At 39.3% G+C, this 18022-nt stretch overlaps 1 protein-coding gene across 4 annotated transcripts in view; it reads right to left on the reverse strand.

Moving 5' to 3' along the window:
• IL6ST (interleukin 6 cytokine family signal transducer) overlaps nucleotides 1-177 on the reverse strand; it is a 74922-nt gene extending 74745 nt beyond the window's left edge. For all 4 annotated transcript variants that reach the window (XR_012635588.1, XR_012635589.1, XM_074932495.1 and 1 more), the window contains exon 1: nucleotides 79-177. The gene's annotated coding sequence lies outside the window, so the exon portion shown is untranslated. The remainder of the gene's footprint in view (nucleotides 1-78) is intronic.
• Nucleotides 178-18022: the final 17845 nt, after the last annotated feature.

An 18022-nucleotide genomic window follows, 5' to 3' on the forward strand; every position in this document is an offset into this window, starting at 1 on the left:
ACGGGCCAACGCGGCCCCCCCAGGGGGAGGCGAGATAGGGGGAAAAACAGACACGGCTGCGAACCTCCCGGCCCTTACCTGGCGCTGCTGCCGCCGCCGCCCCACGGCGCCCCACCGGCAGCCCCTAAATAACGGCCCCGCCGCGCCCCGCCATCACGCCGCCGTCCCGCACGCGCGGCCCCACGCCCGGTCACGCTGCCCCCGCCCCAGGCCCGCCCCTGCCCGAGCCGCGCCGCCATTGGCGCGCGGGGCAGTGACGCCGCCGACACGGGGCGGGGGGAGGAGCTTCCCGTAACGCGCCGGCCGGTGCCAGGATTTCGGGCGCGAGGGGCGCGCGCGGCGGGCGGGAAGGGCGGCGGCGGTCTGGGAGGGGGGGCGGGTGCCGCCCCCCGCCCGGCCGCCGCCATCCGCTCGGCGCTCCTCCCCCCGCCCCGGCGGTGGCTAGGCCCCTCCCTCCCCCCGGAGAATCGCTCCCCGCAGGGTTTTCCCCTCAAGGTGTGGTTCAGGCTGCCTACGAACAGACGAGGTGTTGGAGAGCCCGCTTCCCGGGGCGCCGTGCGGGAGCGCCGTCTGTTGTTCCCCCCGCGGCTCTTACCTGCGGGTGGGCGGCAGCCGCGAGACCCCGAGCTGAGGCGAGCCAGCCCCCGCCCGAGCCGCCGCCGGCAAGACCTCTGGAAGCTTCTCCCGGCCCTTAGCCGGCTGGGCCTGTGCCACCGGCGCGGTGGTGCGTCCTCCCGGGCAGGCCTGAGGAGCCAGCGGCCTTGGCGGCGTTTTGCAAGGCTCCCCTGGGAGCACGGGCGGCTGGGGAATTATTAACATCAGGGGTGCTGGCAAAACGCTGTTACCGAGAGCAGTACCGAGAAAAGGCGTTTGTGGAAGGCTGGGTTGCTAGGACGTGGTCCTTAATATAGATCGTTCATGTGACCAGGACCTAGGGAAGGCTCTGGGTTCCTTTGACAGTTATCCTTACATACTTGTTCATTCAGTAACCCTGAAAAATTACTTTTGTAAATGGAACAGTCACGTGCTCTAAGATGACCTCTTCATTCCAGATTAATTTTTTCCCGTTCATGAGTGAGAAGGAACACATTTCAGTGCCGCATCCACAAATTTATGGTGTGCTAAGAGTGTCAAAGTAGGCTGTTTCTAGTCAGGAAAGTACCAGACATCACCAATGCGTGCCAAAGTTGCTTCCTGCCATGCGTTTTAAGCCTTTGCCCGTTTACTTCTTACATTATCTTTGGGCTTGAATGGGATATGAGAAAACATTATTTTTAGTCACATCTTCAGGGGAATAGGCAGATTGTCTAGACAAATAGGGCTTCTAGTCCAATATCTTGTTTCAAACTCTGTCTGACATGAGCTGCTAATGAGAAAAGATTCAGAACTTTGGAAAAGACAGTGAAACATAACCTATTTCTCATGTGTTTAGCACCAGCCTCTGATTATGTTTGGTATACTTTCTGAGATGGCTTAATATCACCAACAAATATATTGTTGTTACTAACTCTGTTGTGTATTTTATACATAACAAGAGTAAAACTGCATGGGCACTTCAGAGGTCATTTAAGTTCATCTGCTTTCCTCAAGACAAAACTGGCTATACTGAAATAGTTTCTGATAACTATTTATGTAACCTGCAGATGAAATTTATTACTTCGTGACCCTACTCACAGTTGATGCTCCTTCTAGCAACCTTAGATACTTGTAGTGTTGCTGTTTGTCCCACTGGTGATCTTTACACTTGATGGCCCCGGTCCTTTCCATCTTTTAAAGAGTTTTTCATATTCAGCCCTTCTTAATGTATCAGGACAATTGACATCTGTTGTGTTTCACGGTTTTTTCATTATGAAAAAAGTACTTAAGCATTACAATTTATCACTTTTGCATTCTCGTCAGATTATGGTTGGCATGTTTGTGCTTATCTTGATGTAGGATTACAGTTTGAGAATCATATATTATCGGTAGATTTTCAGTCTGTGCAGATATCCCTGCTTCAGTATCCTCAAAAAAATCGATGTCTGGCAACAACAGGTTAAGTGGAAACAAGCTCCAACTAGAGGGACTGCAAAAACCATGTGGTTCCCCACCCCCCCACCCCCCACCCCCCTCCCGCCCTTGTTTTAACTTATCTTCTGTGTCCTGTAAGATCTTTAAAGTTCTGCTGCTAAATAGACATTCCAGGACTAGAGGCTCAACTCTCCTCCCTCCCCCCAGCCAACAGAAAGCGTCTTGTGACATTCTCATTCCGAAATCCGATAGCCCGAAGCTATTCCTGGTTTATTGCCAGAACTTGTAGAACAACACCCCCCCCTTTCAAAACCAATCCTGTCTCAGGCCTCACTTATGTATGACATGTATTGTAACTCTTCAAATAAGCAAAGCTCTTGTATTTCACAGGCTATTTATAGACAATGTAAAACTATTTCCACATAGCTGAAGTTGCACAGAACAAAACAATTTGTTTGCAATTATACTTAATTTTCCTGTACTGACACAAAATATCCTTGATACTGCTGTATTGAGTACTGTGTGAGCTCTTCTAAAATGATTTACTTTCTCAAAGATTTTCTGCAGGTTTGGAAAGTGATGGTAGCATACTTGCCTCTATACCTTATCTCCCCTTCAGAACATTTGGCAAACTCTACATGCATGGAAAGATATCTCAAAAGTATAAAGAAAGAGCCTTATGCGCAGACCGAGTCCCATTTCTCTATGGTACCACTCAGCAGGCACAAGACAGTTCTGTATTTTCCACCAACCCTAACTGCAGCGGTGACATGGATGGTGTGTTAGCCACTCTTTGTGGGTGTCCTGAAGACAGTTGTAATAGCCCCTGTTGATCACTTTGTTGATCTTGTTAGTTCAGTAATTCTTAGTCAAGGCTGCTGTTTGGCTTGCCTTATGCTACTCCGAGGAAATAATCTGACATCTACTTTGCAAATGGAAGTAAGTGGAATTAAATGTGGTAAGATATATTTTTATTAAATGATCACTATCTACCCCAAATGTGGTTTGTATTAATCTTTTCCTTCTTTCACAGGCATGACTGAATATTTTTGGCAATTATGCTACATCACTCAATGGGTTGAGTTTTGTTTTTATTATGAAACCTAGGGTTTTAATCTGACAGGAGGATTTTTCATGTTGCAGTGATTTCTAGTTCTGTGTCAACATCTTCTCTAGTAATAAATGCTTCGTTTTGAGTATTCTTGGTGAAGGTGAAACTCAGCTGTGATTAGAAACACTAGGCCAAAACCTCTGCTGGCATAAACAACATGGTCCATGGGAGCTGTAAATGCTTACATTCTGGCACAGGGTCTTGTAGCCTGGAGTATAAAATAAATTGTCTGGACTGTGGCCTTTTAAAATACACACACTGTACTTTGAATATCGCACCAAAAATCTGACTGTTCTTACATACCATTAGATTTTCTGGTACAGGCAGGTAAAAACAAGTTAATAACATTATCACTGCAATTTCATAGAATTAGGACATTTGGGATCCAGGTAAATATAACAATTAAGCGCTTCAAGCACATTGTGATGTGCCTTTTCTGCACATGGACAATTTCCTGAAAGACTCTTTAGTTTGATTTATTGCATTATATTCTTGCCAACTGATGCACATTATACTGCTCTGTACTGTACTGTATATGCAGTATAGTACTGATATATAGGTAATATAAATATTGAATTATGCATTATATGAAATAAGTTAATCTATTTAATTCACTAAATATGAGGAAAAAATAAAATGAAGTTAATTGTCAGGAACTGGAGAATCTTTGAGATGAATTATCTATCTGTCATTTGCACTGCAATTTGTGTCCTGACAGTGCTCAGATCAGTGCTATATATGACATTTCCAAACTCCCATGATCCACAGCTAGGGTGTGAGTAGGTGGAGCATGCCTTCACACCCTCTGTTTTTAAAACTGCAGGAAGAAGTTTGGGAATTAGCCTAGGAATATGGGCAGTGACAGCTGGAAAACATTCTGTGATTGGCAGAGATTTCTGGGTGACTGCTTGACTGTGGGAGTAGAGATACTATTAGGGGGGCTGTTAGAGATCACCTAGGAGCAAACTTTATGGATCATTTCAGCAGTTTTTTAACAAGTTCTGACAAAGTTTGCAGTCAAAGCAAAATCCACTGAATTCTACAATAGACATGCCACAGAGGGGAAAAGACCTTTCTGGGAAGCATTGTTATCCTGATATAAGGACATGAAGCAGATACATCAGGGGTGTGAAAAGATTCCTCAGTCCTGGATACGTGTTGTTTTGTTGGAGATGAGTTGCTGTCAGAACAGTAGTTTTGAGACAGATTTTCAGTCATGGAGAAGCTGAATAGCAAGACCCTTTAATAACAATGTTCTGACCCATGACAAGTTAAAAACATTTCCTGTGAATGACTGAATCACTATATCAAACTGTTCATCTGGGAGGTTCAGTGATGTATCCAAAACTCTTGCTGAAGTGATGATGTTCTCTCAGCTTGTATCACGGTCCTGAAATGGAATTTACAACTATGGGTGTTCAATGTCTTTACACTCAAGAAGGATGTCCATCTTCTGACATTCTTTAACAGTAAGAAGAGTCACTTTTTTTTTTTTTTTTTTTTCCCCTAAGAGTGGAGAGGACTAGTCCTTTGGCCTGGGTGGCCAGAACAGTAGCAGACTATTGTGTTGAAGCCAGAGTCTTGTAGGTCATGAAATAATGGTGAAGTCCCCTGCAAAGAAGGGAGGAGGCAGGCTGGGAGGCAGCAGCAAAGAAACAAATGGATGATGTAACTTGGAAACGATTTAGTTAGATTTCCCAGCTTTATAACTGCTCAGTGGCAGCAAAACCCAGGCTTGATAATTCATTACATCCTTTTGAGGGATATTGAACGATATTGCCTTTTCCCTAGAGTAAGTAGGTGTTTGTGATCCTTGTGACAAAGGGATAAAAGTTCACTGAGCCAAGCAGCCACTATTGCAACCAACCCTGTATGTACAACCTAGGCAAAAGCAAGGCCACTTGACTCTTCCTGGCACTTGTTGCACCAAGCAATGAATGATGCATATGGCAATAGGGCTATCCTCAGTATTTAGTACTGCTATGCCCAGTAGGTTGCTAAAATCTGAGACTGGGGACAAGGTCTTGCAAAATTCAGTCAGGGTCTATAGAGCTGTAATTGGGCTTCAGCAGTTCAGGAAAATCTTGTGATCATCGGAAGAAATTAGAAATAGGGATAGTTGACTCCTCCGTGTGTGATAAGCTTGACAGGGAAGCTTTGGGTTGTTGAAGACTTGTCCCAGTTCTTTCTTTGTGATGCTCAGGAAGAGGAATAGCAGTACCATGAAGCTGCAGCAGGGCATGTGGAATAGAAAGAATGTTGATTATAGCTCAATGAAAAATAAGGCACATCTGACAGAGTGGTACAGAATCTAGAGAGCTGCTTTTTTTTTTGGGGTGGGAATCATACAGCTAATATAATTTAAGACCTAGGCTGATGGAACATGTTGCTAGGTGGTGTTTTTTCCCAAAAGAAGTGGGCAGGACAATCAGAAAAGAAGGGGTCTGACCTTCACTGGAGTAACAAGGCCAAAAGTGTGACCAGAAAAATGAATAGGATTCTAAATCAAAGAGAGCAAATACAAAACACCAGTGAAGATAAAATAAAATACCAAAAAGGATGAGATTAATCAAACAGAAATTGCTTAAGTTAGAATGAGTAATACAGTGAAATTGCAGTTCACTGCAAGGAAGTGCTGATTCATACTGGTAGCTAAGATGAGCTGATAGTGTTATGGCATGCTGCAGTCACTTACACCATGTGTGAGCTGCCCATAAGTTTTATATGCTTTTGGCAGTTTCTAGAGCTAAAAAGCCTTTGGAGTGATTCTGCATACACAGCCTGAAGTGTAGACATGTCCTTGGACAAATGCTTAAGGAAGAACTCTTGGACAGTGGACAAGAAGACCCAAGTAGGAAGACTGTCTGAAGACAGTTTAAAAAGAGAGGAAGGTGCTCTCAGAATGGGTGGGATTGTCTTTCCTACGTGGCCACAAAGACTTAAAGAGCAGTATTGGCCAGTCAAAGATATGCCAGAAAATGTCAGTCAGTCCTTCATTGCTATGATAATCTAGTATTTGGACAAAGTAAGGTTATGTGTGAAGTACAGATGAGCTGAACCTGAATATGGGCTGACAGAAGTGATACTAGCAACAGAAAAAGGCATTCTGAAAACTCAAAGCTGTTTTTCAGTCTCCTTTGTTATAGGATGTATATTCACAGCCAATCTGGGTTATATAGATGTAATTGTGGATTCCTTTTTGATGTCGACCTCTAAAAAAAATACATGTAAGTGGCACTTTCTGTCCTTTCCAGTGCTCAAGGGAACTGTCCTAGTTAGTCAAATTGTGACTGGCCATGGTTATTCAGGTCTTCTTTGTGTTTTGGACAGGCTGTAACAATGTTCCAGTTAGTGCAGAACAAAATCAGATGACATGCCCCTTCAGACTGAATGATAATTGGCTTACAAGGCACAGAATTTCAAATGGAGCTCATGTTCTTGGTCCTCAACTGCAGATCATAGCGGGGCAGCACAGGGGGTGCCTGGCTCCAGACACCACACTGTGGTTGATCCATTGCACAGTGGAGCTCTCCACACTAAGGCTAAAACTTTTCTGTGTGAGGGCTGGTCTTAGTGGGATGACTTTAAACACAAAGAGCTATCGGTTGCTGACCTCTTCATTCTTCCTCTAAGTGCAAGGTGTACTTCTTAATTTATATAAGAAAAGCCAGATCACAAACAACAACATTAAAAAAATTACCATAACTTATATAGGGAGGTACCAGCCAGCATGTTCCTGTGCACAAAGAGAAGCTGTAATAGCAAACAACAACTGTGCTTTAAGTTGCTGTGTTTCCTAAGTGCTAGTCATGCTGTCTAGTACTGGAAAGTACTCAGCAGGGTGGCTGTGGTAAAAGAACCTGTATGCAGTAGAAGATGGTCCAGCCTAACTTTCTTTAACAACCATGAATTTGCTTCCTGTGAATTCACACAGCAGGGTGTCACCCGGCTTCTGAAAATCTATTCTGTTGTAGCATGCTGTGTATGAATTAAGCTCTTGTTATGGTTGAAAACATTGGTTTTCTGATATTACAGCTTGTGACTTCTCAGTGCAGGATGATAGAGACTTATGAAGAAACAGTGTATATGGAGCTTACAGAGAAGAAATCTGCTACAGGCAAGCTATTAACAAATCCGTCTTGTATATTTCCACGCTATACTTACTGTTAGACAGAGATCAATACAGTGAGATACCACTTGATTTTCAGGAAGAGAGCTATCAGCAATGGTATATAGTTAATTGCCTTAAAGTAGCACATTTTAAAAAAGATCCTGACAGCTTTGTGTTTGAAGTTTTCTGCTTGAGCTGTTACAAAACACAAAAGGCTGGAGCCCATTGCTACAAGTAAAGGTTGCAGGACTCATGAGGATGTACATTCTCATCAGTAAAACTGAAGCCAGGTTCTGTTTTAGAGAACCCCTCATTCACTGCTGCCTTATAGTTAAATTGACTGATGCTATTCAAAGCACTTAAGGCTACGTGTAGAAAAATATATTCAGTTCTGAGTATTGTACTGATACAGTAATGTCACCAGAAGTGAGTGCATTTGTGAGAAAGAGTAACAACTTCATATGATGGAGGAATGAAGACTTGAGAATAGGAACAACTGAAAAAACAATAACAAAATTCAGCATGCCAGGTATATTTGTGTGTGAATGTATAACTAAGAGATACAAGAAAGAACATAAGAATTTGTACATTTGTAGCACAAAAGGGTTGTATATATAATGAAGTAAGCAACAGAATGAAAGAGAAAAATGAAAAATTAGGCTTTTGGCTTTTGGCTGATAATTTTCCATTGCGAAGACATACTAGGCTGTGGTATAGCTTCCATGTTATAGATCTTAAGTAATTTATATCTGGCGTGAACAGTATATTTAGGTACCTAGGAAGCTTATGCATTCACTGGGAAATAAAGGAAACAATAATGACTTGTATTAGCTAATTAATTTTGCAACTTTATGTATGGCACGAAGATACAGATAAAATATCCTTGCTCCCTATGCTTCACTACCTTTGAGGATCTACTTTGCATTCTACATTTCTGGTCTCACTGATCTATATTCTCCTTCCTCTACTTTACCATTATTCTTTACCATTTAGTAAGAGCTCTTCCTTTATCCCCTTGTGATCTTTTTTCTTCTTCCATTGCGAGTCTTACTTTTGTATGTTTACTTCTTTTCTCTGCTCCCTTTAGCATTACCTTAAATACAGCCATTATATTTACCACTTGTCCAGAATCAGTCTGTCAAAATAATTCCTTCTAGCGGTCATCTTAAGGGCAAGGTTAATGGGATAAAAGTATTTGTGTGCCATATTTATACTATCACTCAGCTATAGAACAAACCACATTCTGCCAGAAATCTGAAATTACAGAGTTCCTTTTCTTCTTCTCTCACCACCAGCAGTAACAAGTGCTTTGCAGTCAGAACTTAGCAAACAAAAGTGATGGTGGTTGTGATAAAGCATAGCAAAATCAAGCCCAGTTTCTCAGTACTGAAACTCCTCTCTAGTGCCAACAGCAGTAAAAACTTCCTTTAAGAGTTAAGCCAGAGCGATACGAATCATAGCCTGAAAGCATCTCCTACACTGAGCCGTGAAGCATTCTTTCCTCAGCCAAGGCCCCAATTTAGAAATTGTCATTGTTACTTGAAATTCTGGTATGAATATTTGTAATCAAGCTTTAACTTCTAATAACAGAATTTTGTAGGTTTTGTGATTTTTTTTTGGTTTTGTTGCAGCACTCAAATTTCCCAGACTGGACTAGGGCCTCTGTCTTGCTGTTATATAAACATTTGGAAAAATACAAACCTTCTCCCAGAATCAGGGATGCCAAAAGATTAAAAAAATGACAGACAAACATTGGTGTTAAGAGGTGTAACATACAAACCAAGTTGTTATCATAATCATAGACTAATGGTCCTTCATTCTTTACATTAGCATTGTCTACTCCTTTCTTTGTCACTTTCCTGCCTCTTTTCTTTTGCCCTTCCTTGCTTCTGTAACTCGGGCTACTTGTCATTCAGCCTGTAAATGTTGACTTAAATATGTTTTGTCTATAGTTAATTAAGCAGTGTGAGAATTTTATTGGAGATAGGTATCTACTCAAGATTGAGTTCAAGTCATGTCAATATCAATATATCCTGATACACATAGGCTGCTCCTGTTCATATTTTTGTGCCTTTTATGAATAGGTCCTTTATGAAACTGCTGGCTAGTATTTGCTCCATAGTTCTAGTTCATAAAATATTACTTTAATTTTATTATATGACTGACTGTGATAATACCAACTAAAACAATAATTAATTCACCAATGATAGTGTTGAACAAGAGGCATTAAGGTTTTCACTATCCTGGCATTTTACACGCAGTCCTTAGCAATGTGAATAAATGTATTTCAGAAATGCTTATAAATTCTTATGTTGCTTGTTAATTGCCTGATAAGCCTGAATCAAAAGAAGCCATTAACAAATTACTTTTAATACAGTGGATTTGATGAAAATTTCTGAGATTACATTGACATTCTCCTGGTAAGTCCTGTTGTCAGCTTCACATGCTGTATTATATGCATGTCAACATGCAGGTTCATTTAAACTAAATGTTTAAAAACATTAGTGTGGAGTTGGATAATCTCATTTTTGGATTTGTTGAGTACATCTTCTCCCATGAGCTGACTGTAGATAATACAAGCTTTGAGAAGAGGGTTGGACCATAGTGCTTTTGGAGCTTTCCTTTTAAATGATTTCCTAAATTATTTTACAGTTCTGTGGTAATCATTAGCTTATCAATTGAAGATCAGTCCATTAGTCCGATGCATACTATTTAGAGGTTTACTGCAATATATTCAACATGTCTTTTTAGATTTTTTTTAATGTTGCATTTGTGCATGTATACCTTATTACAAGTTTAATTGTGCATCACTGAGACTATACATACTTTATAGACACTCAGATGACCATTAATGCCTGGAAACACAGCAATACAATCACAGTAAGCACACATCTACTTTGGAGCGATCGCATGTTTAGTGTAAAGATGTATTCTAAGTCTCATTTTGAAAACAGCTGGCCTATAGTGCCTTCATGTACCACTCCCACCCCTGGGAAAGCTCCTCAAATGTTGTCTAAGTTATGTTCTAAAGTTGCTTTGCAGGTTATTTGTAGTTCAAGGTTTCTTAGAACATTCAGTATTCTCAGGAATGACTTGGTAGTTGCTGTGTCTCTGCTCTTCTGCAGTGTTTTAGGTGTCAGGCTTTCCTTTTCCTGCCTAGTCTTCCTTCAGAGCTTTTTTTTAAAACTATTTTTTCCTTGCTTGCTCACTACATTTCCTTCTCCTGACTATTTTTATTAAGTGTTGTCCAGGGCATGTCTCAGTGTCAGGAGGCAAATTTGGTAAGGTGGGCTGGTATCCCAGCCTGTGATCTATGGGAACCCTTGCCACAGACAGAACTACGAGGAGCAGATACAGACAGGGAAGAAAAGGAAGATGTGATTAACAAGCTACTGCCCTCACTGCCGAAGTTAGGCCTTGGTGGTGGCCAGAAACATACAGATGAGCTATTGACTGTATGGTGATGGGACCTTGCCCCTTGGGAAGCAGCAGTTCCTGGCTCCTGCTGAGTTTCTTCCAGCAAATTCAACCACTGGCTTAGAAAAGAAAAATACAGTCTGACATATAATCCATGACAAGTTGCTGACCCTTGTATCTGAGGGATGAGAGGAAACTATTCTCAGTGTTCACACAGTTCTTTTCTCTATAAGCAGTAATTCTTTGTCCACATCCTAAAAAAAAAAAAAAAAAAAAAAGTCTGGGTTGAAGACAGAAAGTTCAGTCTCATTTCTGTCTGTAAGAAGTCCCTTTTGCAGATGATTGAGTTCAGCCATGTCTGGGGTGAATGTAACAATTGTTTAATAATGTGAAGCCTTAAATTATATCCAGCTGATTCTGTAGGGGGATTTTGCTGGCAGGAAGAAGTTAATTATCCAAAGCTGGATCTAGATCAAGATTAGGCTTATTGGCTCACACACTGTAAGCTTGATAGCTCTAAAGTGGTAACTGACGTACTTTTTTTTGTATCATTTGTGAGTATGTGCTATACTGTAAGAAGGTACTTTTCCAGCCAGCTCAGGGAACAACTTCTTACCTGCTCATTAATCAATTGCATATTTCGTAGGAAAAGGAATGTAACTTAATGTAATACTCCAACAGTTAATGCAAAAAGAAAAAGTAAGTAGAAGCTTTTCAGGTCATGATTTAGGGTTTTGCTATCATGGATACTGGCTCTTAGATGAAAAGGTTCTTTTGGTAATGACCTTACAACTGGTTTGGTTTTTTTTTTTCCACAAAACTGGTCAGAGTCAACATGACAAATACATTTCAGTGTTCTTATAGGTAGTAATAAAGTCATCTTGACAGTATGAGTATATTCAAGAATCATAGCTTGATTTTCATCATAATTAAGGGCTAGCTGATTTGGTTCCTGAACTGTGAAGTGAAATTTACTGATAAAATTCTACATCAACATAGCTAATGAGTGTTTTATTATTGATCCTGCAGGGTAAGGATGTTCTCTGAGGAACTAAATCTTCAGCCACTATTAGAAAGTTAAGGATGACTATGAATGTATATTAATCCTAATTCTGATTTCATTTAAATGAATAGGAATTTGCTGCTGAGTTCAGTAACTGTTGGACTGTACTCCCATTGTCAAATTATGCAGGGTTCTGTTGACCTCTACTAGCCCATCTTATTTATATGAAACCTAAGTGATAATTACCATGAATTTATAATGATTTACAGAAAAATACTCAAGAATATGAATTTTCATAAGAATTATCTTACTTCATCTTTAACTTACAACTTCACTCAACACACCAGTTAAAAGATTTTAGTGGTTACACTCGAAGTGAAGATGGTATCTCCTTCTAAAGTAACTTCAGGGAGAATGAAACGCAGACTCATGAAGGAGTGGAAATAAACCTGTCACTATGCTCTTAGGACAGGTTGCTGCTTGGAAATTAATAAGAAGAAAATACTCATTTGCAATTATAACAGGCAAGATGTTTTGAATAACTTACAGACATATGGGATCATTATGAAAGTATCTTGAACTATTCGGAATCTTTGTAAAATGCTGCTATATAAAAGTGAAGTTATTCCAAGATCCAGTTAACTGAGGACAAAAAGTGTCCTAGGGTATATGAAGCCTGTATCTAGTAAGAGAAATCCTTACTTCAGCAGCAACCTTCTTATCCTATATGAGACTTTCATACTGTTCATGCAGTGTACCTATGTTAAATGTATCTGTGCTAGTTTTGTAAACTATTTTTTTGCAGATGAGTATAAAATGTAGATAGTAACATCCCTCTGGCAGACAGAATTAATTTTCTGCAAGGGCACACACATCTGTGCACAAAAAATGTAATGTTTTGTGAAAGTTGCCCGTGTACAAATGGAGACTGAAAATGTATAGAAGAAGAAATGGGGGGAAATTCTGATCTCACTGAGATTAAATTTTTTTCATTGTCTTTTAAAAGTTCAGTTTTCCTCTTCAGTTTTCCAAATAAAGACTACTCAGGTGAGTAAGTGAGATCTAACCAAAAATGTAAAGAAAAGTCACAGTAACATTTTGAGCCTTTAACAGTATATTTTTTACAGTGTGTATCTTTTCAGTTACTGTTGATTTTTGAAACATATCTTGATTTTTGAAACATTGATGACAACACTAGTGTCAATTCCTTTATGAAATGAAGCTCCAATATAATAGTGAAGTGAAATGGAAAAACAAGAAAACAAGGACAGGATGCTTACTGTTTGTTTGACTGACATACACACACACAGCTTAAAAGGAAAGGAAACACAGCAAATCCACTTCCTATTTGAGTCAAACCCTAGTGCTAAGAAAAGAACTAGGGATAATAACAGCAAACTAAGTTTTCTGAAAAAGGCCACAAATTGTCAAGGTAAAAAGGAGGAAGATTATCGAAGAGATACAGAGACACCGTGGCTCTGTCAAACATATTTTGGGTACTGTATAAATTTTAGCTTTTGCAAAAAAAGGGGAAAATATGTTTCCTTATTTACCTTAAACAAAGAATGTTATAAATTTCTTAAAATAAGTAGCTTTAAGCAATAAATTACTTTAACATCCCACCAAATTTCAACACTTCACTCTTCTCTATTTTTTGCACTAAAACCACTGAGGTTTCTGTCAGTTTTTTATTACCTTTGTAAAATTGGCACACAACTCACTGTCCTGTGAAAAACAAATATATTTCTCAAATTATTATTAATGTGTTATATTTCCTAGGTCACTTCTTTGAATTCTTGCCAATACTATTACTTGCCTAGTTTTCTAAAGTATCTAAAGACCTAAGGTGACTATAGTTGGTACAGCAAACATGTTGTCTAATGTTGGTATGGGAAGTGCTTCCTTCCCAGCCCAGCAGCTAATAACACAAGAATTACATTTGATAGTTCTATCATCTTGGTCTAATGTTGGTTGTGGTCTACTAGTAGTAGAGTCAAACCCCGCGTTGTTTCCCTCAGATACAAATTTGTTTGTTAAGGCTTTTCCTAGAAGCCTATATTTCCTAGGCAACAATCAACATTTAAGTGGGGTCTGACATGCATTTAAATGAAGGGTTTGAATTTGTGAGCTAGACTGTATAAATTTACTGACTCCAGACCTTTCAGAATCTGTAAAATTTTCTCTTTTTTTTTTTGAAACATCTGTTATTTTGCTAAGCCTGATCATCAAGCAAAGCCCTCTCCACTAACCACGATTAACCATCTGGCAGCTATCTGTAGATTTAGTTTCCCAAACCATAATTTCTCTAAAGTGCTAAGCCTAGGAGGACGACTAGGGGCCTCCACTGGCGTCTGCTTTTTTGTTGTTTTAAAAAATTACTTCCAGTATTTCTGCCCAGTACTTAGCATCCTTATTTACTTTAGAGTATTTCCAGAAGATGGGGAGGAATGTTCCACTTTCCTCATATTCAGCACATTTCAAAAGAATGCTGATTTCTTTTTTTGGTCTGTAATGGAACAAGATACCACTGGAATAATATGTTTCATAATGGGTTTCTTTGATGGTTGCACTTCCTGATGATCCCAGAGATCTGTTAGATGCTGCTGTTCATCATCTTACGTTGTGTTGCTTCAACTATACCATAAAAGCAGAAGCGTAGTCTGAAGAGCCAGTCTGCTCTGAAGGAGTACTCCACGTCTTCTCTACTGCCTCTTACAGCTCTGCTTTCATGAAAACCAGGCTAAACATGTCTGACAATTACATTTTAAAATGTAAAAACAACTGTTCCAGTTTACAGGAAGAGCAAAATAGTGCTCAATTCCAAGATAATAAGAATTGTTTAAAAAGTAAGCCAAAACAATGTTATCTGTATTTTTTCTCCTGGTTTGGAAGAGTGCCAAATTTGCATGCAATGGGGATTTGTAGAAGCTTTAAATTACAAAGACTAACTCTTAAGTTTTTGGGAGTGCTTTGTTTCAGTGGCCTGGCTTCCACACCCTCTGCTACAACGTACAGGATTTGTATTCTAAATACATGAATCAATATCATTGCAAGGCTGGAAAGCACAAAATTTCCATGCATTTAGCAGTGTTGTGAAACCAATGAAGCTATGTTGAAGTTATGTTGACACTGAAGTGGTTTTACTGTTAAGGGTGATGAGAATGGTGGTGTTCTTCACTTTAGTAATGTAATGTCAGAAAGAAGAAAAACTGCTCCTTTCCCCTATGCATTTTGTGGCCCACTCTCAAGTTGTATTTAGGTAAGATTATTTTAAGGAGTGTTCTCAGCAGCCAGATTACTATATTTGCAGTGAAACAATTCTATTCCAAGCCTACAAAGTACCGATAAGAAATAAAATATAAACATTAATCTAAACTTTGTGGTTAAATAGTTATTGGTAGCAGGAAGTCAGCCTTCCTTTTTGTTTTTTTTTTTTTTTTTTTTGGTCAGCTAATTCATCCAGATCAGGTCTTACATCAGTTCCAAACAGACCGAAGGCAGTGTACCTTGGAAAGCTGTCACATGGGTTTCTGAACCTTTTCAATCTACCATGAGAGAGGCTGTTGGGTAGTTTAGCTACATGATAGGCCTCTCTGTATGTGCATGGAGAATTATTATGCAGGACACAGAATAGGCTCAAATAACGTTAGTGGGGAAAGTAGTCCAGGGAAGGACCATGGAATAGGTCACAGTTTCTAATTTTTTCAGCCTGCAACAGAGGCAGAAGCTGTTTCAAAGTGTATTCTGGAAGAGAGGGTGTGGGAGGCTGTGCAGTCCTCAGGGAGCTCACGATTTGGCAGGTGAATTCCCCCTTCACGAACATGCTCATAGCCTGTAGCTCCTGGCATCTTGCCTGTTTTTCTGGTTTGAAAAGGGAGGGGTGAATTTCCACGTATAAGAGTACCTCTGTCTACAGTTCACCTCAAATAGTTGTTGAGCAGCTGCCGCACTTTCTAGCTGGCCTTAAGCCTTAAACTCTGTGACAGAAACTTTTTTCTAAAAGCACCAGGGAACATAAAATATCTTTTTTTGGTGACATTTTTATATAAACACTTGAACTACATTGGAAATATTGTTCAGATACAAATTGGACTTTGTCCTAGAGAGGATGAGAACTTGTTGGGGAAAAAGATGTTTGTCTTTCTATTTTCACTTTCTACATTAAATCATTCAAAGCTTGTGGCTGCTGATTATAGTATTTCCTCTTTAATTCTTGTAATGCTCTTCTCTAATACACTCATGTAAGCCTTGTTGCAAATCGGTCTGTTATGTTTTTCTTTTTTCATCTCAGTAATGTAAATGGTAAATGAGTAAAAAAAAAATTAAATTCTAAAAATCTCAAATATTTAGAAAAATGCTTAAAATACTTTCTAATACTAACAACACATTGAGAATTTATACTAAATATATCTTGAGGCTCTTGTGACAAAAAGGGTTCTAAAAGCTCTGCTGCTCTTATCTGCTGATATGTCTTGGGCTCCAACAGCATCCCAGAGCTCTAAAAATGTTATTTTAAAATTGGAACATTTGAAGTTAAATCACTTACTTGATTCTGGCTGGTCCAATGTGCATCTACAGTGATTTCACACTAGCTATGCAAAAATCCAAGCAGCTGTATTTTTCAACTGGCCTTGTTGTACCTGTCCTACACCAAAGGCAATGTTCTATTTTAGAGAACACATTTAAATCTCTGGCTTCTAAAAATAGTAATGGGAATGAGGTAAGGTTAAGAGGTGCTCTGTGGGAGGGTTAAAGAGTATTCTGTGTAAAGATCCTTTGAAAGAGTGAAGCTATGTAACAGTTGAAATAACATGGATTTCTTAGCTTATATATGTTGCTTAAATGTCTGGAGGAGCACAGGCTGTTATCATTAATGTAAAAATAGCTAATACTTAGAGAAAGCCTAAGGAATTATGCATATGTGATGATTATATTTTGTTCACTGCTAAAAGGCAGCCCCCTCCTAGGGTGGAACATGGTGACTGTTAAAAAGGACTTATCGGCACTACAAGAGTTGTATGTATCTGTGTTAATAGATCCATTCTGTCATTTCACAGTGTGAAAGGTGAAGTTGTCTGCACAGTATGTAACCAGGAAGGACAGGCAGTGCATATGCAATGTCTATAAAACACTGAAAAAAATGTCACATTCAGATAAAATGAAAATATGAAAATATAAGCTTATGAAAATCAAATAGCAAGCATGTTCATCTTATTTGGAAGACCCTGTTGCACTGCAATGACAATATGAAGGGCTTCAATCTATTTGACAATTAAAAGACCCCAAGAGAGTAGTGCTACGGGGAAAATAACCACAAGATGTGTAAGAAAGAGAAAGCAGACTTTTCACACTTGAATGGTTTCATCAAAGTATCATTTAAAGCGTCATTTATTTCATTCCTGAATGTTGTTTCACAGAGGTCACATAAAGAAAAACACAGTGAGGAATGCAGTTCATTACTTTTATGATTTTTTTACCATAGTTCTGTGGAGAAATGGGTGACTTTTACAACATGCTATCAGCAAATGTGCTTTCTGATTCATAGATATCAGAAATCAAAACCTTTCCTTTCTCCAAATAACATGTCTTTTTTTTAAAGCTGGAGGATCCCAATAAGGTGAAAAGAAAAACCACTCCCTGCTACTCTGTAAGCTTCATTTCCTGCTGTGCCATTTTGATAACCAGAAGTACTGATATTAATGGATAATGACATGAGAATATCACCATTTTCAGTTATTAACTACAAACAGGAATCATATTGTCGATTTTGGAAAGCTACTAACCATACATATGGCTGAATCAAGAAACCAACCAAGACATCTTCGCTGTATCACATTGACCAAATGGTCTCATTTCACCATTGCAACTCTTGCTATTCTATGTGTAGCCTGCTTACTCCAGTTCTAAATTTTGGGATTACAGGGTCTATTTCTTGTAATGTATTTGTATAGTAAGGAGCACAATGAGATTTAAATCTTCACTGGAATGTCCAGGTGCTACTTTGATATAAGTAAATAAGTTACAAACAGTTAAATAAGTAGTCACATCCTAAGTATAACAGATGGACTTTAGTGCAATTAGAATCTAATGGAACAAGAGTGAATAGCAAAGATTTGCCTGCAGCTTGGGAGAGGACAGATGCAGTCTGAGGCAATCCTGGCTTCTGCCACAAGCTGTATTTCCAGTTATGCTGACTGCAAAGTGAAAGAATATTTTGCATAATGGAATTTGCATTTTTTTTCTGTTTAAGCCAACCACAGAAATCACACCCTAAATGGTTTCTCTTTTATAGATCCCAGTACAGCTTACTGTCACATGACCCACTGCTCAGTGACATTCCACTCTCTCATATATGTATTTATTAGTTACT

This window comes from Athene noctua, chromosome Z (assembly GCF_965140245.1).
Source record: "Athene noctua chromosome Z, bAthNoc1.hap1.1, whole genome shotgun sequence".
Taxonomy (NCBI): Eukaryota; Metazoa; Chordata; class Aves; order Strigiformes; family Strigidae; genus Athene; species Athene noctua.